Genomic DNA, 26,192 nt, shown 5'->3' with positions numbered 1-26,192 from the left:
TTTGCAGACTTCAGCTATATACCCAGTGTCTTCTAAAATATGTAGGATAAAATAGGTGTTCGATAAATATTTGTTAAATAAATGAATAAAAGAATAAATAAAAGTCTTCTAGTAATAATTAATTTGCTTGATGTCATAGGTGAGAACTATAGCCCCGTCTCGGAGGACAGGGCTACAATATGTCATAGAATAAAATTAAATATAACCACATGTTATAAGCAACATTACATATTGAAACAGAAATCTGATCAAAAAAGTTGTTTGGGATACTTGAAATTACAGGCAGTGTCTACAAGGTGCCTCCCAGAGTAGCAAAACCTTGATGAATTTAGCCAGTTCTGGGGTTTTTATGAAGTTGCAAGGTTCAGACTTCATTGGTCCTAAAAGAAGGTAGAGGAATCCATCTCTCAAGGATAGAACTCAGAAAACTTATGTAGGAAGTCAGAATGCTAATTTTTGAGTTTACATTAGAAAATACAACCGTTTTTCCCACCAGAACACTGTTGCCTTTTGCCTCTATTGGAAGACTATTAGAGTTTTCCAGAGAAAAGCAGCATGATAAATTGTGTGTGTGTGTGTGTGTGTGTGTAGACACACATGCGTATGCACATGGAATTGGCTCACAGAGTTATGGAAGACAAGAAGTTCCAAGATCTCCCATCTATAAGTTGTTGACCAAGGAAAACCATTGGTGCAGTTCAGGTTCAAGTCAAAACCTGAGAACCAGCAAAGCCAATGGTGCAAATTTCAGTCTGAGGGCCAGAGGACATAAAATGAGATGGCCCCACTCAGGAACACAGGCAGGAAGCAAAAAGGGATGCATTCCTCTTTCCTCTGCTTTTAATTCTATTCAGATCCTTGACTGATTAGTTGATACTAACTCATATTAGGAAGGAAAATCTACTTAATTGGGTCCACAGATATAATGCTAATCTCTTCTAAAACACCCTCACAGACATACCCAGAAATAATGTTTAATGTGGGCATCTTGTGGCCAGTCAAATTGACACATAAAATCAAGCATCACAAACACCTACCTGGAAGAAAAAACATATAATTAAATGTGATTTAGAGTGCACAAAATCTAAGCAAAATATTATCTAATTCAGTGGATTCATGGCATAAAACTGGATTGCCTGTTGTATTTGTTTTCACAAGACTTAATCGTTATTGTATGTGACCCACATCTCCTTTTCCCCTGATCAATGCTTAGATGGGAATTACCAGCCCTTACTGATACCTCCTTGTCTATACTTCTGTGCCTGACCTACTTTCCTTTATGAGTGACATATTCTTTTGTCAGTTATATCTACTCATTCCATCCTCCAGTTAATTCTAGGAGGACTGGGAGTCATTTTGACTTGGTTGACTTTGCTGGTCTCTGCTATGATTTATAATGTATGTATTGATTTTATAGTTTAATACAAGATAGAAAATATTATTTTCCAAGCTCCAGCAGAGGAGCAAGACAAATAGATAACTCACTATACCACCTCCTATACTGCCAAATATAGATGTAACACGTACACAAACACACAAACACAGAGTCTGCATATAAGTATATATATACACACATATGAGACATCTACCACATGTATGAACATAGAACAGAAGCCTGCTAATTTTTAATCATTCTGGATATAATCTAGAAGAATATTTTGTTTCATTTGGCAATAAGGCTCTCAAACAGTTAATATTGGATTTATATAAAGTTACAACAAACAACTTTCAAAAGGGAAAAACATTACAGCTAGCATAGGTGGTATGTTAATAATTATAAGAAGCCATAAATGCTTTTATAAATAGCAAATTGCACTTAGAACACTAAATGATGATGAAATCATTGCAGGAGAAACCAAAGCATCTAAGCAATTATTAAACTGCAGTGATGAGCTAAGAGTATCTTCATATTTAAAAGTAGCTAACATGAAAATTAATTTTAAGTAACTTTAGTTAAAATTTTCTAGTGCTTTCTATATGCCATGAATTTTGTATGTATTCTCTTTCAATTAATTCTCACAGTTCTAAGAAACAAATATCATTATTTTCTTTATTTTTGATAGTAAGAAAACCGAGGCGGTATTGTGACATAACCCTCAAGTGCCTTAAGACAGTTTGAATTAGGACTCTACCACTTACTGATAGTGTCAGCTTGAGCAAGTTACTTGTCTTCTCTGTACTCCAAGTTTCTCATTAGTGAATGAGATAATTCTTGTAACTGCCTCAGAGTGTGGTCATTAATAATAAAATTAGATGAAATAATTTTTTAAGTTGATAAATAATACTTGGCAGATAATAAGTGCTCGGCAGATACTCTACATTATTAGAATAGTGGACATTTTTGAGGTTACCTTACAAAACCAGCAAGTTTCAGGAACAGGACTACAACCTGAGTTCATTTTATTCAAACACCCACACTCTCAATCTCTACACTTGAAGGTATTGTTTACTCAAGAACTAGTGAGGTTATACTAAATTATGTATAAGACCCCTAAAAGTCTTTTATTCTTCTTCAAAGACCTTAAGGTTGTTTTACATTTTTCCCACCCCAAGAAAAGTAACTTATTGACCATTTCCATGTCTTTTTTGAAGAAATGTCTAATCAATCCTTTGCTCGTATTTTAATTCAGTCATCTTTTTATTACTAGGTTGTAAGAGAATTTTATATATTCTGGAGACCAGTCCCTTATCAGACATATAATTTGCAAATATTTTCTCCTATTCATGGGTTGTACTTTCACTTTCTTTAAGGTATCATTTGCAGCACAAAAGTTTTTCATTCTGAAGCAGTCCCAACATACCTATTTTCTTTTGTCACTTGTACTTTTAGTGTATCTCATAATGATTGCTTAACCCAAGGTCAAGAAGATTTACTCATATGATTTTTATAGTTTTGGCTGTAATATTTAGGTTTAAGATTCATTTTGAGTTAATTTTTTGCATGGTGTGAGGTCTGTGTCCAAATTAATTGTTTTGTATGTGTGTATTTCATTGTCCCAGCACCATGCTTTGGAGTCTATTCTTTCCCCCCATTTAATTGTCTTGACACCCTTTTCAGAAATCAATTGACTGGCCAGGCATGGTGGCTCATGCCTGTAATCCCAGCACTTTGGGAGGCCGAGGCGGGTGGATCACGAGGTCAGGGAATTGAGACCATCCTGGCTAACATGGTGAAACCCCGTCTGTACTAAAAATACAAAAAAAAAAAAAAAAAAAATAGCCCAGCGTGGTGGCAGACGCCTGTAGTCCCAGCTACTTGGGAGACTGAGGCAGGTGAATGGCGTGAACCCGGGAGGCAGAGCTTGCAATGAGCCGAGATCGCGCCACTGCACTCCAGCCTGGGCGACTGAGCAAGACTCCGTGTCAAAAAAAAAAAAAAAAAAATCAGTTGACCATAAATACATTCATTGATTTCTAAACTCTCGATTCCATTCCATTAAACCATATGTTTATTCTTATGACAGCAACACGCTGTCTTGATGACTGTTTCTCTGTAAAATCTTTTGAAATTGGGAAGTATAAACCCTCCAACCTCATGCTTTTTAAAGATTGTTTTAGATATTCTGGGTCCTTTGCAGTGAATTTTAGGATCAGCTTGTCAATTTCTGCAATAACAACAACAATAACAACAAAAAGCCAGCTGGCATTTTGATAAAGATTGTATTGAAGCTGCAGCTCAATTTTGACAGTACTGCCATCCTAATAATCTTAACTCTTCTGGTCCAAGAACATGAAATATCTTTCCATTTATTTCTCTTTGTCAATTTCTTTCAAAAATATTTTATAACTTTTGTGTACAAGCCTTGTATATCTTTTGTTAAATTTATACCTAAATATTGTATTCTTTGTAACTGTTATTGTAAATGGACTTGTCTTCTTAATTTCATTTTTGGAATGCACATTGCTAGTGTATAAAAATACAACTGATTTTTATATATTGATCTTGTATCCTGCAACCTTTCAAAACTTGATAATTAATTCTAATAGTTTTTTAGTAAGCCCCTTAGGATTTTCTCTATTCAAGATTATGTTATCTGCAAACAGAGATAGTTTTACTTCTTCATTTTCAATTTAGATGCTTTTAATTTTATTTTTCTGCCTAATTGTCCTGGCTAGAACCTTCGGTACATGGTTGAATGAAAGTGTCAATAGAAGACATTCTTGTCTTGTTCTTGATCTTAGGGGCAAAGTTTTAAATCTTTAACCATTATGTATGATATTAACTATCAGTTTTTCATAAATGTCCTTTGTCTATTTGGAAAATTCCCTTTTCTCTTTTTTCAGTGTTTTTATAATGAAAGAATGTTAAAATTTGCTTTTCCTTCGTCTACTGATAATCACACAGTTTTTGTCCTTTATTCAACTTGTGATATTGTGAGTTTTTAATAAGAAATGAGCCGGGCAAGGTGGTGCATGTCTGTAGTTCCAACCATTCGGAGGCTGAGGTAGGAGGATCCCTTGAGCCCAGTAGTTCTAATCCAGCCTGGTAAATATAGTGAGAAACTACCTCCAAAAAGCCTTTTGTGATCAAATCAATAAATTGAATTAAATATATATTTGGTCTTCATCCAGTTTCTCTGCACACAGCTTCCAAACCCTTGGAATCTCCAAGTTAACGAGTATCTTTATGTACGCTAATGAGATGACTAACTGGGGCTCCTGGATAGACTCAGGATAAGCCAGAGGGGACCAATCTTGTTATTAGAGCATTAGAACTTTCAGCCTCACCCACTGACCTCTGGGAAGGGAAGAGGAGTTGAAAGTTGAGTTGATCACCAATAACAAATTCTTTAATAAATCATGCCTATATAATGAAGCCTTAATAAAAAACAAAAAAGACAGGGTTCAGAGAGGTTCCAAGTTGCTGACCATGTGGAGGTACTAGTACGGTGGTGCATCCAGAGGAAGCATGGAATCCCCACATCCTTTCCCCCATTCCTTGCCCTGTGTATCTTTTCTATCTTACTATTCATCTGTAACCTTTGTAATATCCTTTACGATGGGATAGCTACTAGTAAACATAGTTTCCCTGAGTTCTGTTAGCCCTCCTAGCAAATTATCAAACCTGAGGAGGAGTGCAGGAGCTTGTGGGAACCCCAATTATATATACAGCTGGTTGGTCAAAAGCACAGGTCACAACCTGGGACTTGCAATTGGTGTCTGAAGAGGAGGCAGCCTTGTGGGACTGAGTTCTCAACCTATGGGATCTCATGCTATCTCTGGGAAAATAGTATCAGAATTTAAATGAACTTTAGGATACCTACCTGGTGTCTGCAGAATTATTTCGTATAGGGAAAAAGAAAACATACATCTGATCACAGAAGTATCAATAATATAGTAGGAAAATAAACAGTTATAATAGGAAAACTATATCAATAGTATATGTAGTTTTCTTACTGTACACTCATGGTATACTTTCATTAATTAATTTTTGAATGTTAAAGCAACCTTGTATTGCTCAGATAAATCACACTTGGTCAGGTATATAATCCTTTTTATATTCAATGCATTAGGTTTGCTACTATTTTATTGTGGATTTTGTGTTAACATTCATTGGAGAAGTTGGTGTGTACATTTGTTTAGATGTCATTGTCTGGATATCAACATAATAGTGTCCGCCTAGAATTAATTGGGAAGGGCTTTCTATGTTTTAGAATGAAATGGGATTTTTTTTCTGTTTTTTGAAAGAGTTTGTGAAGAATTGGTATCCACTCTTCTTTAGTAGAATTTGCCAGTGAACCCATCTGAACTAATATATCTTTCTGCTATATTGACCCTTTTGTCATTAGAAAATACCTTTATTTTATCTCTAGTAACTCAATTTGTCTTAAAGTCTATTTTGTTGATATTAGTATAGTCCTGCTCTTTTACGGGTGTTGTTTGAATCATATATCTTTTCTATTTTTTTTTCTTCCAGCTGTACTTTTTAAGCAAAAGTGCATCTTCTGAAAACAGCACATAGTTGGATCTTGTTCTTTGTCCAATCAGACAATTTCTGCCTTTTGATTAGATTGCTTAATTCAGCCAGGCACAGTGGCTCATGTCTATAATCCCAGCACCTTGGGAGTCTGAGGCAGGAGGATCACTTTGGGCCAGGAGTTCAAGACTAGCCTAGGAAACATAGCAAGACCCCGTCTCTACAAAAAAAGAAAATAACTTTAAAAAGAAAAAAAAGATTGTTTAATTCATTTACATGTAATGTTGTTATTGATAACACTGTTACATGTTATCACTAGTAATAATGTTATTATTGATATAGTTGGATTTACACCTGCCATCTTGCTTTTTGTTTTCTACACATTTCGTATCCTTTTCCCTCTATTTTTCTTTTATTGACTTGTTTCGTAGTAAGTGCATATCTTCTATTAGCATCACTTTGATTTTTTTTGTTTTTTTTTGTTATTTTCTTAGTGATTAATTTACGGTTTACAATATATATCTTAACTTTTTAGAATCTACTTAAGACTTAAACTGACAGTTCAAGGAAATATAAAAACATTACTGCTACATAGTTCCATTCCCTGTCCTGCCTTGTTTGTGCTATTATTGATACCTATGTTTTGTCTATAAATGTTGCAAACCAAACAATACTTTGTTGTCATTATTACTTTTTATAATCTTATATCTTTTAAAGAGGCTGAGAAAAGAAAAGAAAGCAAATATGTATTTGTAGAATTTGCTGTATTAATCTGATTTACCCTTTTTGGTTCTCTACATCTCTTCCTGTGAATTTGAATTACCATCTGGTATCACTTGCTTATTCACAGCTTTGTCCCCACCCATTTTCTTTGTTCTAGTATTGTCAAAAATAGTATTTTTGTACTTTTTAGGCCCAACAATATAAGGAAATATGCAGCTATAGTGTCTTTCATAATCACCTACATTTTCTCTTTATCTTTGGCTTTCAGTATTTTGAGTATAGTATGTCTGAGTGTAGATCACTTTGTATATATCTTCTTGGAGTTTGTTGAACTTTTTGGATTATAGGTCAATGTTTTCACCAAACTTGGACTTCTAACACTATTATTTCTTCTTTTATTTATTTATTTATTTATTTATTTATTTATTTGACAAATCTTGCTCTATTGCCCAGGCTGGCGTGCAGTGGTGCAATCTCAGCTCACTGCAACCTCCCCCTCCTGGGTTCAAGCGATTCTCCTGCCTCAGCCTCCCAAGTAGCTGGGACTACAGGCGTGTGCCACAGTGCCCGGCTAATTTTTGAATTTTTAGTAGAGACGGGGTTTCACTATGTTGGCCAGGCTGGTCTCAAATTCCTGACCTCATGATCCACCTGCCTCAGCCTCCCAAAGTGCTGGGATTACAGGCATGAGCCACCACGCCCAGCCTAAATTATTATTTCTTTTGTCCCTTTTTTCTCTCTTCACCCGTGGTACTCCTGTTGCTCATATTTTGTGCACTTAATGGTGCTCCATATTTCTCTGAGGATTTGTTGATTCTTCATTCTTTTTTGTCCTATTTTTCAGATTGTAGAATCTCTGTGTATTTTCAAGTTTGCTGATACTTTATTCTGCAAATTGAAATTGACTGTTGGATGCCTCTAGTGAATTTTTATTTCAATTATTATACTTTTCAACTCCAGAATTTTCATTTGTTCCTTTTTTATAATTTCTATTTCTTTATTTTGTCTCCTGTATTTGATGAGACTTTGTCATTGTATCCTTCTTTAATTCTTTAAGTATGCTTTTCTTTGGTTTTCTGAACATATTTATAATAGCTGCTTTGACATCTTTGTCTGCTAAATCCACCATCTGTGCCTCTTCAAAGGCAGTTCCTATTACCTGCTTTTTTATTTCTTTTGTATAGCTCATATGTTTCTGTTTGCATGTCTTATAATTTTTTTGTTAGAAACTGGAAATTTTAGAAAACATATTATAGCAACTCTAGTTACCAAATGATGCTTGAACTAATTATGCGAAGTCTATTTCCCCTACAGTGTGCAGCCACTGATGTCCCTAGTCAGTTTTTCTCTTTTTTGACTGACAACCTATAGGTCACCTCTCGATTGACATAACTGCTTATTGGTCAAAAGTTCTGCTTAAGCCTACCTACTCGGTTAGATTTGTATTCTTTACCATTTGATGTGTATGTGGCCTAATGGCTTCTATCATAGTTCGAGGAGTATATATTTTTGGCCTCCACATTCAGCCAAGGACTAATAGCTGGGAAGCTCCCTGTTTAGTGACTCCTGAGAGGGTAAAGTCTTGGGCGTTGTATTAATCAGGGTTTTGCAGAGAAACAGAACTAATAAAATATATGTATATATAGAAATATTTATTTTAAGGAATAGGCTTACATGTTGGTTGGTCTGGCAAGTCTGAAATCTACAAAGGAGGCTGGAGTCCCAGGGAAAAGTTGACATTGTTGCTTGAGTCTGAAGGCAATTTAGAGGCAGAATTCTCTTTTCCTGTGTTGAACCTCAGTCTTTTCTCTGTTAAGGCCTTCAACTGATTCAATGAAGTCTACCCACATCATGAAGATTAATCTGCTTTACTCAAAGTCTACTGATGTAAATGTAAATCTCATCTAGAAACTACCTTCATGGCAACATTTAGATCAGTGTTTGATAAACATCTGGGGACTGTGGCCTACCCAAGTTGGTACATAAAATTAACCATCACAGACATGGCACATAGTCTTTTACATTGCCAAGGATGAGTAGGATTATAGTTTTAAGCCTGACTTCCTAGGAGTTGACCCTAAGTAAAAGTAGCTTCTTATTCAATCAATGTTTGGTCAAAGGTTGTATTTAACACCTCCATGGCAGTGACGCTTCTGCCTTGTGTTGATGGCTATGTGCTCCTTGGGGAATATTTTTAAGACTACCCCACATTCTGCTCTGAGTGTTCCCAACTGGGTGCAGCCTAACTGTGCACATAGCCTTCCTGATCCCGAGTTGACTGAGATCTTAAAAAGCCTCTTTTTGGCTGTTTCTTTCCTTATTTTGTTTTTTGAATAACCTACTCTGCCATTTTGCCTGTATCATGGAACTGCCACTCTCCTCTTAAGTGTTCTCCATCAAGGTTGGGCATGGGCTCTCCACTTTCTGTTCTCCATCAAGTTTGGGCATGGGCTCTCCACTTTCTGTTCCACATAAAGTCCCTTTAGGCAGAGCTATGGAGTAATTTGTCTTTATGGCCTGCCTTTACCCTGGGAAGAATCCCTTCGACACTGCCCCAGAGCTAGGGGCAGAACTGCTTTTCCCAGAGTGACACAATCCATCACTATGAGTGGGCATGGAGAGGTGCAAACAAACTCTGGTCTCCTTGGCTTGTCCCTCTTAGTATGGAGCCCCTTTGCTACAAATGAGCTCTGCCTGCTGCCTGGACTAGAGCTTCTGCCCCGTAAGTGGGAGCTTCTGCTACGCAAGGCTTGGGGAATGGAGAGTGAAGGCAGAAATGCCAGCATCCTGCCCCTCCCTGGATGAAACTGTGGCCCCAGACTAAGTGCTGGTGAGAAAGAGCCCCATTGTTTCAGCCACACATGCCTGCAGTAAAACTGCTGGAACTTGGTAAGACAAGTGCCCAGGTAAAACTGCTGGAACTTGGAGCTGAGGGGCAGAGAGAGGAAAGATTGCAGTTCATGATTCTGATGCCACAAACTGTGTTCTTAAGGAGATTTGTAGATTTTCTTGAATGAATGTATCTAATACAATTTCCAGAGACTTTAAATGATAGTGTTTTATAATTTTCACCTAATGGTTGTTTCCATGGGGAAACCATCTCCCGAGGACCTTATTCACCATTTTCGAAGTCCCTCTATTCTTTTACGGAGCCAAGCTTTTTCTTGCCTTGAGTCCTCTCCCATGTTATTTCCTCTGCCTGGAATCCACATTGCCTGACCATTCACAACCTGAACTCCTGCCTATTCTTCAGGTATTTGATTGAACGTATATTCCTTAGGAACACCCTTCCTAATCCAATGTCCAATACACTCCAATCTGGATGAAATCATCTTGTTATAACAACATCCTAAGCTCTCATGACATCTGATACTTTCTTTCATAGTACGTATTGCAATTGTAGTAGTAACAGGTTATTAAAGGGGATTTTTCCTATTTCTGGTATTTGTAACTAAAGCTCCACTGCTGAAAACAACAGGCACCAAGCATACCCACATTCTTCAAAGACAGTCCATAGGATTTACCAGTAGCAGAATCAGCCCTATTGTAATCACCTGGATTCAAGCCCATGTGACAGATAGTAATTTCTAAAAGGAGTTATTGGAAGTTATAGAGAGTTTCGAGAGAGGTATCCTCTTCCCCAAAGCCAAGACATATGTGTGTTACTCATGGGTGGAGTAGACACTGCAAAAGGTAGCCAGGTTTGAGGAACTTGACTGAATCCTGCAAAGAGAGTGGCCTTAGAGGCGAGGGGAGCTTTGCAGCAGGTGATTAACAGGCATACCACGGAAGTAGAAGAAGGAGCTGAAGTGGAGCTACCAATCACAGCACTAGTTGATTAAAAAAACTTTTGACTCTTTTCTGTAATTCTCCTTCCTTACATTCCCCTAAACCCACACTCTACTGATGGGGCCCAAAGCGACAAAGTGAGTCAGGATAAAAGGAATAAAAAAGACCATGCCTCCCTTCCCAGTGCCATGCCCCTTTCATCGAAAATCAGGCCAGAACTGGGAGAGGGAAAAAAAATGTGGATCAGACAAGAGAATTAACTTCTCAATTGACCTGGATTGGAATTTTTTATGCCAGATGGTAACTGGGAAGTTATTGAAGCTCCCCTAAAGGTCATTAAGGAGTGGGAAAGAATCACCAAATATACAGAAAGGCACAGACTAGAGAAAAACACAACTATTTCATGCTTGCATCCCACCATATTCATGCAGCTTAATTAGCTGATGTGATAATTCTGTATTTTTATAAAATTCTTAGTGTGTTTATTTGCTTAATGTTTATGTCTTCCAGTAGACCATAAGTTCCATGGAGGCAGAGGTTACATCTCCAGCACCAGCCCAGCTCTGACTGGCCTCTAATTAATATTTGTTGAATAAATAAATGAATATATGCAGAAGCGAATGCTTTTGATTTTTCATTTAACATTTTTCAATTGTTCAGAATAATAGTCAAAATTGCTTTGTGGTATCCACATATAAAAGATATAAATATCAGACTAGTCAATTAAAAATGAGAATCTGAGGAGTAAAAAGAAATTTGGAGAAAAAAAAGAAAGAGCCTCTTCTGAGAGGATTACTTTCCTTTGGGAATGTTATTTTAAGTATAAACTTGATATTCCTTGGACAGGGAAGATTGTGGAGAAAAAGTAAAGGATCAGTCTGCTGGAAAAACAGCCTCCACTAAAGTAGTTATTGCTTGTTCCAGAGAAAATGCAAATGGGTGGGAGGTAGAGGAGTTCTTTATCCTGTACTCTTCTCTTCTTCTTATAATGTCTCTTAAGGTAATATTTCATCCAGAGTGATTGCAGTCCCTGAAATTTCAAGAACAGGCAGGTCTTCTTTTACAAGCAACAGTAAAAAATTTTTGAGCAGCTAAGCATGTTACCAGGGAATTAATAATAAATCTTTACAGATTGATATTCCCCTGAGATAAAACGAAAGAGAAAATATAAAAAAACTGATGCTTCTGGCAAATGAAAAACTAATGGAGTGTGTATCTCTCAGTGGAGGGGAAGAACGCAGCATTTGCTTTTATTCCCAAGACTAAAGCCTGCCATACCAGGTAATGATGAGATCTCTTCTCACGTACGCTGTGCTCTCAATACCACTGACAAAAACTAAATAGCATGGTGCCAAGACCCAGTAGGCTTTGGCTGGAATGCCAGTTCTACCACTAATTAGCTGTGTGACCTCAGACAAGTAACTTCATGTCCCTGAGCCTCAGTCTTCGCAACAAGAAACAAAGATAACACCTGCTTCATATGTTTTCAGAATTAAGCAGGAGCATGTGCACATTGGCTAGTATCTAGTAAGGACTCAGCAAGCTTCTGATTCTTTCCCATAATATGGTACACTTTTCTAGGTCACTTAATCTTTATGTTAAAAAAAATCCTTTACTCCACATAAACTAGCAACTCTTTACTTACTAGCTCACATGCTACTCTATTTTAATAACAAGTCAAGGTCCATAACCTCAGGAAATTGTTCTTATCCAATTTTATAGACATCAGTTTCTTGAAAATGTTAATCATGCTTCTTTGAATTTTATCTCCTTCCACCAGCCCTTCCATCCCCACCCTTATTAGTCACCAGTAGATTATAAGAGCAGGGAAGCCAAGATCTATATATTTTTTTCACTGTTGTAACATCAGCATATAACATAGACTCTAGCACTCTGTAAGTAATCAGTATGGATCTATTACATGAATGGAGGAATGTAAGATATATTCATCAAAACAAGCTAACTGCTGTACCAAACAACCTCAATATTTCAATGTCTTAAATCAAAGAACAGTTATTTTTTACTTAGCCACAGATGAATGTGTGTCATCAGGTGGCTGTAATCTGCACTATCATTCAGACACTGAGATCTTTTCATTTAATGATTCCACTCCCTCCACAGCCTCGAAGTCCTCCACTAAATCTTCTGCATCCAACCAGCAATTAAAAGAAGAGCAAGGCCAGACATGGTGGCTCATGCCTATAATCCTAATACTTTGAAAGTCTGATGCAGGCAGATCACCTGAGGTCAGCAGTTAGAGACCAGCCTGGCCAACATGGTGAAACCCTGTCTCTACTAAAAATACAAAAAAAAAAAAAAGAGCCAGACGTGGTGGTATGCATCTGTAATCCCAGCTACTTGGGAGGCTGAGGAAGGACAGTCGCTTGAACCTGGGAGGCGGAGGTTGCAGTGAGCCAGGATGGTGCCACTGCCCTCCAGCCTGGGTGACAGAGTAAGACTCTGTCTCAAAAAAAAAAAAAAAAGAGAAAAAAAGAAAAAGAAGAGTAAGCCAATGAGAAGGACTTACAGGGAGGTTTTAGGAGCCAGGCCTGCAAATGACATCTATCACTTCCCCCTCCCATTCCATCAGCCAGAACTTAGGCCTGTGTGCCCACCTACCTTTAAAGGAACCTGAAAAACGTAATACAACTGTGTACCCAAAAGGAAGAAGAAATTGGTTTGATGGGACCCTAGCCAGATTCTTTAACTTAATAGGCAGTCCATATCTGTTGAGTGACTAAGTGATGAGCATTAGGAATTGGGCAAACAGTTGTAGCCAACAATAATAGCCAAGGTTAGGGAACAGGAATCTAGGAGTCAGAAAAACATGAAAATAAAGGGAAGGAACAGGTAAGAAAAAACTAAGATACAAAATAAGAGACCAGGACTGAAAATCAAGGCAGAAGTTCTACAACTCCAGAGACGTTGGCCAATATCATAGATCAATATTATCAAATATTTGCACCAAACCAATAGCAACAAAAGTAGCTGCTCAAGTTATGCCTGTTTTGAGTCCAAACTATGGTGGAAACTGAAGCAGGGTAGGCTTTGTGTAAGATGAATGTGTTTAAGTATGCAGAAGTAGAAATTCAGAGGCAGACAGTCAATAATATAAACAACCAAAGCCATAAAACAGCTTACATGAAAGCTGCTCTTGGCTGTTACCCACTGAACATGATTGGAAAAAAATATGGCTCTTCCATAACCTCAGGCCTCTGCATTCTTTGTTCCCTACTGGTGTACTTTCAGACCAAGGGGCAGATTATAGAAAGGTCATGCTTTGCCGGAAGGAACAGGCCTCATCCTGGAAGACAGGCACAAGATTCCCTGCAATACATAAGAGGCAGGACCTGCATCTGCAACCCTCACCTTGGCGACTGGCACCTTTGCCTGAACAAGAACAAGGTGCAGCACTACCCATCCAATCATCCCGTAGCACTGCCCTTGACAGGCCAATGACAAGACCATTCTCCCATCTCACTTGTAGGTTTCCCTTTTCAGCACATTTTCCCCCTGCCAGGCATCATAATTAGTGCTTCTCTGTGGGCTTAATTGTACATTTGTTTTGATTAATTAGCCTCAGAGCTGACTTGGCAGTTATTGAGACATTGGAGAGGGTTCTGGATTTATTTAGTGTTCATACCTCTGCACCCTCTGGGACTCCTCTTTCTGTCAGCAGCAAAACTTCAAGTTCAAAACTGTCTGTTTTAGAAAATGTTTTATGTGTCCAATTAACTATTTGTCATGTTGAGGTAAGTACAAAGATAAAATCTCACCATCTTGTGTAAGGTGATGGATGTGTATCTTTTTATAGTACCATGGACCAGGAAACTCAAGAATCAATTTCTATACTCTGAAACAATGACAAAATTGTCTAATATATTAATTTGTGCTGTGACACATTACTCATGATGTAACCTTCCAAATGGCTTCTCAAAATCTTAACTTCCCCCCACCCCTACCCTCTGCCCTGAGAGTTTTCTTAAATCTCTACCTCCAGGATTCAATGCAAAAACTGAAGCTGGTAATATTTAGCCTAGCAAAGTAGAGCCAAGCATCACAGTAAGGTTTATGGAGAATCCAATCAAGAGATTGAAGATCTGGGTTTGGATCGTATACTTGTCACTAAGTAGCTGATTAGGACTCCCAGACATCCAACTATAAGAAGTTTAATGTAGGGAATGTATTAGCTCCTATAACTGAAACGTCCAGGGACTGGTCTTCAGACACAGCTAAATCAAGGAGATCCAACCATGTTGCCAAGGCTCTGTGTTTCTCCCTCCTGTGCTTGGACCTTCTTTACATTTTTTTTTAATTTAAAATTATTTGTGTATTTATTTTTAAATTTTACTTTATGTTCTGGGATACATGTACAGAATGTGTAGGTTTTTTACATAAGTATACGTGTGCCATGGTGGTTTGCTGCATCTATCTTAAAATTCATAAAATTTACAGAAAACCATTAAGAAATTTTATTCTCTCTACTCTCCATTCCGCAGTTTGGACTACTGGGGCCTTGTGATTTAAATGACTTTTCTAAAGTCATGATTCTGCTAAGTGCCAGAATTGTAAGACAAATCTGTTTTCTACCTAATTCATAACTAGTTCTTTCCAGAACATAATGAGCTGAACATTCAGTTCATGCTTGAATCTAGAAAATTATCCTATATTTTTACATTAATCTGGATATACCATAGGTGTTTTAAACTCCCGGAAGATAACTATATGTTCTACTCATAGCTAATATTTATTTTAGTGCTATTATGTTATAGACACTGTTCTAAGTATTTCACATCTATCAAATAATTTAACCCTCAGATTAGTCCTATGAGATCAGTTCTATAGGACTGTTATCTTCATTTAACAGATGAAAACATGGAGGTTCAGAGAGGCTAAGTAACCTGCCCAGGGTCTCAGCTTCAAAGTGAAGGTTGGTGCTTAAAAAGCCTATGCTCTTAACCTATGCATACTACCGTTTACATATAATAATGGCCCATGATGGCAGGAGTAATACGTAAGTCCAATTCTACAGTAATCAGCAATAATAGAGAATTTTTCCAAACTTTAGAAAATGTTTTCAAATAATTGCCTATTGAATTACAAACTGGACAATTTCCTCTTAGGTTTTGCTGTTTTGTATTCTCACCAGTGCCGAGGTGAGATATGACTGAAGAATAAATTCTGTTTCATTACCTGTATATTTTAAATGTTAAAACATTGTTGAATAACTTGTATCCTGATTGTTCATAGTTTGTGCCGGCTGCTACTCCTGTGAGTAACTTCTCAATGTCAGTTGTCCCAGATCCAGATACTTGGCCACTCTTCTTCTTCTACCTTCTCTCATAGATATTTTCATTCATTTATTGAATTTTCAACCCAGGTATAGGCTCATGGAAGCTAAATTTCTATCTCTAGCCATAGCCACTGAGTTCCAAATTTAAATATGTTTTTGTCTTTTGGCATATCCACTTGAAATTCCAATAAATAGCTCAAATTTAACACAATTGAAGTAGAACACTGTAATGCCTTCTGCTCTCAAACACAGAGCAGGAAACAAAAATAAAAATAAAATCTGCTCTTAGCTCAGTATTTTCCATACCAGTTAATACCACTCCATCCACCTAGTTGTTCTCCCCCAGATTAGAAGTCATTCTTAACCATTTACTTCCCTTACACTCTGCATTAGTCCTTTAGCACATCCTCTCAGCTGTACTTTCAAACCATTCTCTCTTATCTATCACCTTCCCTTCTTCTCCACTGCTATCATTCTAAGCCAAACCACATACATCTCTTACCTGAATTACTCGGTAGCCTGTTATTTGGTCTCCTTGCTTCTACTCTCTCCCCTTTATAATAAATTTTCTATATAGCAGCTACAGGTGTATCTTTAAAAGGTAAATCTCAGTGTGTTGCTCACATCCCTTTCCTGCTTAAAGACCTCCAATGGCTCCAGTGGCTTTTCTCTTCAGACAGTTTGTTCAAGACAGCTAGGGCAGACAGCCAATTGCAGCCCTAAGTACCTGGGTCTTGCAACTCTGCCTCATTAAAAGAGACTGCCTCTCTCTCTCTCTCTGAATACCCATAAACAAAATTTTACATTAGTTTCCGATTACCTCATTTGAACCATGGGCTCAACGCAGAACCAATCACTGTAGCAAAGGGATAAAGTAATGTTAATCATGTGAGCCATGTAGACTGCAACTTATACCCCTTTCTATGGTAAGAAACAAGGAGGAGAAGAGATCAAAACACAGTGACAGACTTATCATAACATTTTGGAAATGTCATCCAAAAAATGAAAGATCAGGTGCTATTACCAGATGCAAAGGACAGAAAGGATAAACAAACAAGAATACCAGAAATTTGCTACTTAATTATTTAAACCAATCACTTATTCAATCTGAAAAATAAGCATAAGAATATTACTATTGACTTTACATGGAAGTACAAAGACAAAGCACAAAAAGTGCTTCCAAAAAAGGCCTTTGGGGAGAAACTTGTTAGATACTTTACAAAATAAATTACATTGCTTGTACATTGCTATTGAAAGTATAAATTTGCATGATGACTTAGGAAAACAATTTGGCATTGTCTTGTAAAGCTACATATTATAAACTCTAAAGCCTGGGAATTTCTTTCCCAAGTGGCTGAGACAGGGGTGATCATCAAACATTTTATCTGCTCCCCTACAGTTCTTACTTCACTTGAGTTAGGTTTGGCCATTGGGCTACTTCAGGTAAAGGAAATGTGGATAGAAGTTGTATTAATCAGTGTTTTCCAGAGAAACAGCCAATAAGATATGTGTGTGTGTGTGTGTGTGTTTGTGTGTGTGTGTGTGTGTGTGTGTGTCTTCCTAGATATTATATTAGTCCACATGATTATGGGGGCTACATCATACAATCTGCCCTCTGCAAGCTGGAGATCCAGGAAAGTCAGTAGTATAATTCAAAGATAGCAGGAGAGCTACTGGTATAGATTTTAGTCCAGATCTGAAGGCCTGAGAACTGGGAGCACTGAAGGCAGAAGATCAATGTCCCAGCTGTAGCAGTCAGACAGAGTTAATTCAGTCTTCCTCCACCTTTTGTTCTACTCAGGCCTTCAACAGATTGGAGGATGTCCACACACACTGAGGAGAGCCACCTGCTTAACTCAGTCTGCCAATGCAAATGCTAATCCCTTCTGAAGAAAACAACCTCACAGGCACACCCAGAAGGAATGTTTAGTCAGATATCTGGGCATCGCATCACCCAATCCAGTTAAGACATAAAACTAACCATTACAAAAGTCATCTGTCACTCTCAGATGAAGCACTGAAAGGCCCTCTGCCCTTCTATCACATCCCTCTTCCCCTGCCAAGGAGCCAAAGGAGGTCTCACATTCCTGAAGACACAGCTACATGATAGCACAGTCTCTGTCAGTCTTCGTCCCTGGAAGTCCCCCACCAAGAAATAAGCCTTTATTGTGTTAAGCCATATATGTATAGGAGTTAATTTGTTATCACAGCATAATGGTTTATATGCCTGATACAATCCTCAAGAGAACTTCTGCACATGTGCAAGATGACCACAGTAACACTGTTAGTAATGGTAAAAATGCTCAAGCAACCCAAATGCTCATTGATGAATACAACGAATAAAAAAGAATCATGATGTATTTCTGCAATGAAATACTGTGTAGTGGCAAAATATATTACTATAAGCAACACTACATATGAATCTTAACATAATGTCAAGTAAAAAAGTCAGTCACAGGAGACTATATATAGTTTGATGCCCTTATCAAAGGTTTAATAATAAGCAAGGAAAATATATTATTTAGGCATACAGATAGCAAAAATTAGGATTAATCCAATTTTATATAACTGAGGTCCAAATAAAGAGATATGTATTAATAATAATAACAATAGAAATACTAGTGCTAGCAATTGCAAGTTTAGAAATACTGAAACACTTTGGGCAAAGAGAATAAAACTGGAACTGGTAAAAAGAACTTAAACTGTTAATATCACAAACTCAAAAATATAGGTTTAGTTTATTTTTATTTACTCTTGTCATTTTGCATGTAGCATCCTATCCAGCTTCCAGCTTGCATCTTCAGTAAATGTGTATAAACATCATAGAATGGTGTTTGGTTTGGTTTGGTTCGATTTTAGGAGGATGGAGATGACATCTAAAGAATGCTATTGAAAAGACAGTCTCAACAAGGAAACTAATTCCAGTTGCTTTCAGTTTTCAAATTTCTATGAAGAAGGAGCAGTCATTAGCAAAACTGTGAAGTCATTGAACTGTGTTTTTGGCTAACAAATCTCCTAAGTTTGAGCCCTTGATCCCTTATTCCCTTTAAGCTACCTTTATCTTCATATTCTCTCCAGTCTCTTACCTGCTGAAACATGGTTTCAACAACAAACCTGACCTCTTTCTCTGTAATGTATTCCTCTTTTCTCCACTTTCTAAAAGCTATCTCAGGGCAGTCTCAACAACAAATATGGCTTTGATAGCCACTATAAGCTAATAACCCCCCAAATTTACACATTTCTCTCCTGAGCAACAGAATGGTAATGATAACTTCTCATTTGTCATCTCCACTTGGGTGTCTGACAGACACCTTCAGTACAAAACACACAATAGTCACTTCTTAACTTCCCCTCAAAATTTGTTCTTTCTCCTACTTCCCCTTCTCCTTTTTTAAATCCCATACTTTATTTCAAAACCTCTTTTTGTTTAATGCTATCACTAGTTACCCAGTTTCCAGAACCATGGATCTGGAGTTCATCCTAGACAATTTCCTGTCTTTAGATGCCTGAGAGAATGTTTCCTATGGGATTCCAACAGCAGTGATCAGGGCAAAAATGAATGGCTAGAGAGGAAGACATAAAGACTGTTTTTGAAGACACATGAATTACTTCCAGGAATCCCCATAAGTAACTGAGGGGGTTATTAAAGAAGGCAGGATATGTGATATCAAGAACAACTACAAACCAGAGGAATTTAAGTTACTCAATTTTACCCAAGAACTAATAAAACCTAGACATTTCCAAATTACATAGTTTGGATGTCTGTTTCTTCCACTATATTGTAAATCTCTGGAGATCATGAGCTATATTTCATTAATCTTTGATTTCTCAGTGCCTATCATGGTACCCAACATACTGTAGATACTTAATACTATTTAATATTTAAATGAATAAATTCATATAAAGGATAACTTTTCCAGAGCTATTTACTTTTTTTATGATTGAGGAAATTCAGTGGCAGAGTGAGCCTTCCTCTGAGTCCCTGATCAGCGAAGGAGTCATTGCTCCATTATCTTTCGCATCAGGCCATTCCCATCGAGAGATGCGCTTCAGGCCAGGGCTTCTGGATTGCTTGTCAGCAAGTCATCTTACTCTGCACGTAACATGTTTTCTAGCTCCACATAAGTAAACAAACAGCAGAAGAAAAAGGGGAAAGTCAAAAGATCAGGAACAAATAGATTGCTATCTTTTGGAAACACTTGCCTCAAAGGATTTGGCAGCACTACTCATAATAATTTTGTCTTTGTTTTTTTGAAGCATCAACAAATAATGTCATTAAAAAAAAGCACAATGTTTTCAAAGGATGCAAACGAGAGGAAATAAAAAGGATATTATTTCCACTAGCATCAATACATACCTATCTGGTTAAACTTTGTGGAAGTCACGATAAAGGGATGCCTGGCTATAGTCACAGGAGCACTATACACTGTATATTTGTTATAAGCGATCCACTGTAAACTGACTATTTTCTTCCTCATGTAATTTTAGTGTTGTTTTTTAGAGCATGTTTATTTATTTACCTTTTGGGATTCCACATTTTTGTCAGGTCATTTCCCTTATGGTATAAGAACTAATGTGAGATGTTCATGATGGTGACATTTGTAAAGCCACCCAATGGAATATAATGAGGCCTGCAGTCAATCAATAAATAATGTTGACCTGAAAAGAATAGTGAAAACACAACTTATACCCACAAGTAACTACTGACTATGAACTGTTCTGCAAAATATCATGAAAAGAACACTGTGTCCATGACAACCCAGCAGTTGAGCTCTGATGGTGTTCTGTTGGGTTTTTTTTTTTTTTTTTTTTGCTTTTTCCATCTTGGGAGGGGGGTGAGTGTGCATTCACATGCTTACCAGAGTTAATAATAACTTCTAAATCTGGCATTTCCTGATAATACTACAAGCTTTTAAAACAGCTTTCATCCAAGGACCTTTAAAAGACCTAAAATCAAGCTAGTACTATCAGCATTTGAAAGATAAAGAAGCCCCAAAAGATTATGCAATTTGCCCAAGGTCAGTCTGAAAAACTTGCTAAAGCAAAAATACAATTCAAGGTAACCAACTCCCAGTCTGTTGTTCTAATTATTAGACAATCCTCTCCTGTGTCAGGCTTGAAGCTTTGCCTTAGATTCTGAAAACGTTCAATGGATCGCTGAAGTCCAGGGAATGTTCCCAAAGGGCAGCTGTGGTTAATTGAACATCTTGCAACTTGCAGAAATCTGTTATTACTCTCATTAATTAGTTTAAAGCATTTCTAACAAAACAAATTCTCAAAACACATGAAAATTAAGGATTTCCCCTTTGTTTTATAATCTCACAAATGAAGATGTTAGAAATAAATTATAATTGAAATGAATCTATCACATTTTCACTTATAACTCAATAAAAAATAAAGCCTTAATTGTACTATGTTAGGGTAGCTATAAAAAGGTTGGATGTGTAAAGCCCTTCCACAAACACTGTCTTTGTGGTGCAGAGAGCATTCTAAATTAAGTAGCATAAAAAAAATAGGAATTCATTGTCTAAAACAGCAAAGCACTGTAAGATGCTAAGCAATAATGTCTAAGACACTCTCTCTTTCATCTTTGTGCTGCTATACTCACTCTTCTTATAACCCAGACCACTTTTCCTCTCTCATCTCTCCTTCTTCAACATGTTAACTACCAAAACACAACTCAGATACCGCCCTTGCCTGAATCCTTGCCAGCCTGCTCTTCCCATCCATATTCTGTCCCATCTCCTCAGGCTGGAACCTAGCCCTCCTCTGTACTTCTATATTCTTCTGACTTATCGATCAACCACCTATCTTCCTGTGTTTAAATGATCTCCTTGTACATTAGACTGAGCTCCAAGAAAGCTGGGAAATTGTTTATTTTATAAAGGTGTGAAAAGATTATTCATAATTTCCTGTGATCTAGCTCAACACATTTAAGAGTTTAGGAAAATTGTCCCAAACTGGAAAAATAGATTTCCCTACTTTGGCTCCAACATGTAAAAAACTAAGAAGTTGCCTGATATGGTTGGGCTTTGTGTACCCACCCAAATCGCATCTTGAATTGCAGTCCCCAGGTGTTGAGATCGGAACCTGGTGAAAGGTGATTGCATCATGGGAGCGGTTTCCCTAGTTCTGTTCTCATGATAATGAGTGACTTCTCATGAGATCTGATGGTTTTATCAGTGTTTGGCAGTTCCTCCACTGCTCTTCTCTCTCCCTCCTGCCATCAGGTAAGACATGCCTTGCTTCCCCTTCACCTACCGCCATGACTGTAAATTTCCTGAGGCCTCCTTAGCCATGCAAAACTGTGAGTCAATTAAACCTCTTTCCTTTATAAATTACCCAGTCTCGGGTACTATCTTTACAGCAGTGTGAAAAGGGACTAATACATTGTCATTCTCATCCTAACAACAAGAAGAAAGCTGAATAAAGTGAAAATCAGTGACTTTCCTTTGACCCCACAGAGAACTGAAGTTGTGGGGAAAACAACCATCCCAAAATGTGGGGAAACAAATGAATCCAGAGAATCATGTCTAAGATCTGCTTACCTGGAGTAGAAGCTTCTGGAGCTATAAACTAATAGGAATAGTTAAATGACAATTTTGATGAATTTCTAGAGGCTGTGTATGGACCAGTGTGAAAATGAGAAACTCCCAGAAGCCTCAGACTTAGGGGCCCCCACACTTTCATGGGTTTTACGTCTGGCAACTCTGCCAGGTTCTCACGGTGAAAAGCCAAAGCCAAGAAAGATTTTGTGGCTCTGACAGGTGCAAGAGACAAGTAACCAGTTTGAAATGCCCAGAGCATTTTCCATTATAAAGCCTGCTTTCCAGAAAAAGACTTTACCAGAGACTTATTCCACATGAAGATGGGTACTTCCCTGATTCCCGTTCTCTCTAGCCTTCTAGTCTCACACAAAGGGTAAAAATAAAACTAAGAAACACTTGTGAAGATTATACTCCAGGCCTACTAAAGGACTGAAATTTAATCATAAGATTATAGAGTCCTTCTCCTGCCCACACCTTTACCATCACACCAACAGGGCTCTGGGGTAATAGGAATGGACTGCAGTTGAAAGATCTACAAAATGCATACTCTATCCAAGGAAGAATTTAGGGAGATCAAGGACAACAGAAAGAGAAAAACAAGGATGTTCAAAGAATGTGAAGCCTATGAAACCTACAGCTATAGTAAACATTAAACACAGATCAACTCCTACTCAGATTAATATGAATATTCACCCTAAAGACATATTTATCTCAGTCCCTATTACTCAATACATGTTTGACTTTCAAAAAAAAAGTTACAAGCCGCCAAAATGCAGGAAAAACACAATCTGAAAAGACAAAACAAGCATTAGAACCAGAATCAGATATGACACAGATTTTTGAATTATCAGACAGGGAACTTATAATAACTATAATTGATATATTAAAAACTCCAATGAAAAACAGTGGAAAATATGCAAAAACAACTGGGTATTATAAGCAAAGATTATGGAAACTCTAAGAAAATATCAAAAGAAAATCTAAAAAGCAAAAACATTAACAAATGAAGGCTGTCTTTGATGAGGTCACCAGCAGACTGAACACAGCCAAAGAAAGATTCAATGAGCTTGAAGGTAGGTCAATAAAAAACTTCCTCAACTGAAATTAAAAGACAAAAATAAATTTTTACAGAAAAACATCCAAGAACTGTAAGATAATTTCAAATTATATAAATACATGTAAATAGAATCCTAGGAGAGGAAAAAGAGAATAGAGCAAATAAAGAAAAGAAAGGTTTAAAGTAATAATGGCTAAGAATTTTCTAAAATTAGTGACAAACACTGTTTTGGTCTCTTTGTTTTACTATAAAAGAATACCTAAGGTATGTGCAGAGATCACATGGTGACACAGAAAGTAAGAGAGAGAGGGAAGGGAGATGCCAGTCTTTTTTCAAACAACTAACTCTCATGGAAATGAACATGAGTGAGTACTCACTCAACTGCCCCACTGCAAGCCCAGGGAGGGCATTAATTTATTCATAAGGGCTCCAACTCCATGACCCAAACACCTCCTATTAGGCCTCACCACTGGGGATCAAATTTTAACGTGAGGTTTTGAGTAGTCAAATATTCTGCATTCTACTCCTGGCCCCTCAAAACTCATGTTCTTCTCACATTGTAAAATATAATCATCTCTTCCCAATAGTCCCAACTCTTAACTGCTTGTAGCATTAACTTAAAAGTCCAAAGTCTCATTTGAGTTCAAGGCAGGTTTCTTACAGCTGTGAGTCTGTAAAAGGGTCAAATATTCCAACCATAACAGACACCAAACCACACATCAAGGAAGCTTAGAGAACACCAAGCAGGATAAATGTCAAAAAAAAAATGTACACTCTGGAAATTCAAACTACAGAAAACAAAAGACAAAGCCTTGAAAGAAGCCAGAGGGAAAAAAAAATTCTTAACCTATAGAGGATCAAGAATAAGAATTATAATGAACTTCTCTTCAGAAACTATGCAAAGGAGAATAAATTAAAATATTTAGTGTTGAAAACAGAAAACCAAATATAGTTTTAAAAAGGGATTTATTAACTTATTGAAGAGAGGATATTCTTTTTAATAGCTTTTTTGATATATATAATTGATATATAATATATACTGCATATCTAAAGTATATAACTTAATAAGTTTTGACATATCTACATACTTATGAAACCATTATTACAGCCAAGATAATGAATATATCCATCACCTCCCCTAAGTTTTCTTGGACCATTTTGTGATTCTTCCCTCCCAGCCCTCTTTGGGCAACACCTGATCTGTCACTGTGGATTAGTTTGCATTTTCTGTAATTTCATGTAAATAAATCATACACTATATTATTTTGCATCTCACTTCTTTCACTCAGCATAATTATTGTCAGAATTATTTGTTGTAGCATTATCAGTTGTTCATCCCTCTTTATTGCTGAGCATTAAAGAGGATTACTTTGTATCTATGTTCCACAATTTATTTATCCATTCACCTATTATTTGGCTATTTAAGTGGATAGCTCCCACTCTCCACCATAATAAAACCTCAGCACATCTAACTGAGAGCTCCCCCAGTCACCTTCATCAAGGCTGGAACCTTGGCCCACCAGCGGGTATTACATCTACTTACCTGCCTTAGCTACAACCAGTGCCCTACTCAGGGATACCTTCCCTATTGCCCTGAAGCCTGAATCATCAACTCAGTAAATAAAATGCTGGGGCAAAATTATTTTAAATAAATTAAATAAACTGTCCTCCACAAGAGAACAAGATAAGCTTCAAGAGATCCCCGCCATTCCAACCCCATAGAGGGCAATAAACCCACCCACACACCAAGAATTAACTACTACAACCAGCATTGGGGAGAGACAGCACACAAAGACTCTCTATAACTAAGGAACTCATACAGAGTCTTCAACCCTAAAAGCACCAAGATTAAAATTAGGATAAAATAAACATAAAAGTCAAATCCTTAAGAGGGAAAAATGAAAAATAAACCACAGTCCAATCAAAACTAAATTCAAGAACAATTTGAAGAAATAGTCTACCCAAATGAGAAGGAACCAGAGAAGTAATTCTGATAACATGACAAAACAGGGTTGCATAACACTGCCAAAATATCATACTAGCTCCCCAGCAATGGATCCAAACCTAGAATATTGAAATTTCCAGATAAAGAATTCAGAAAGATGATGATTAAGCTACTCAAGGAGATACCAGAGAAAGGTGAAAGCCAACTTAAAGAAGTTAAAAATACAATCCAGGATATCAATGAAAAAAATTCCATATAAACAGATGTCATAAGGAAAAAACAACAAGAACTTCGGGAAATGAAAGACACACTTAGGGAAATATAAAATATGGTGGCAAAGTTTCAATAATAGACTAGAACAAGTAGAAGAAAGAATTTCATAGCAGGAAGACAAGGCTTTTTAATTAACCCAATAAGACAAAGAATAAAGTTTTTTTTTAATGAACAAAGTCTCCACCAAATATGAGATTATGTAAAACAGCCAGACCTTAGAATCATTGGTGTTCCTGGGGAAGAAGAGAAATTTAAAAGTTTGGAAAAACCTATTTGAGGAAATAATCAAGAAAAACTTCCATAGCCTTGCTGGAGATCTAGACAACCAAACACAAGAATCTCAAAAAACTCCTGGGAAATTCATCACAAAAATATCATCACCAAGGCACATAGTCATTAGGTTATCTAAAGTCAAGAGACCTCTCCCTCTCCCTCTCCCTCTCCCCTCCCCCTCCCCCTCTCCCTCCCTCTGTTGCCGAGGCTGGACTGTGCTGCCATGATCTCCACTTGCTGCAACCTCCCTGCCTCGGGCTCCCGTGATTCTCCTGCCTCGGCCTGCCGAGTGCCTGGGATTGCAGTCATGTGCCGCCACACCTGACTGGTTTTTGTATTTTTGGTGGAGACGGGGTTTTGCCATGTTGACCGGG

Source organism: Pan paniscus, chromosome 3 (genome assembly GCF_029289425.2).
Source record: "Pan paniscus chromosome 3, NHGRI_mPanPan1-v2.0_pri, whole genome shotgun sequence".
NCBI lineage: Eukaryota > Metazoa > Chordata > Mammalia > Primates > Hominidae > Pan > Pan paniscus.
Note: the sequence above shows the minus strand (reverse complement) of the source record.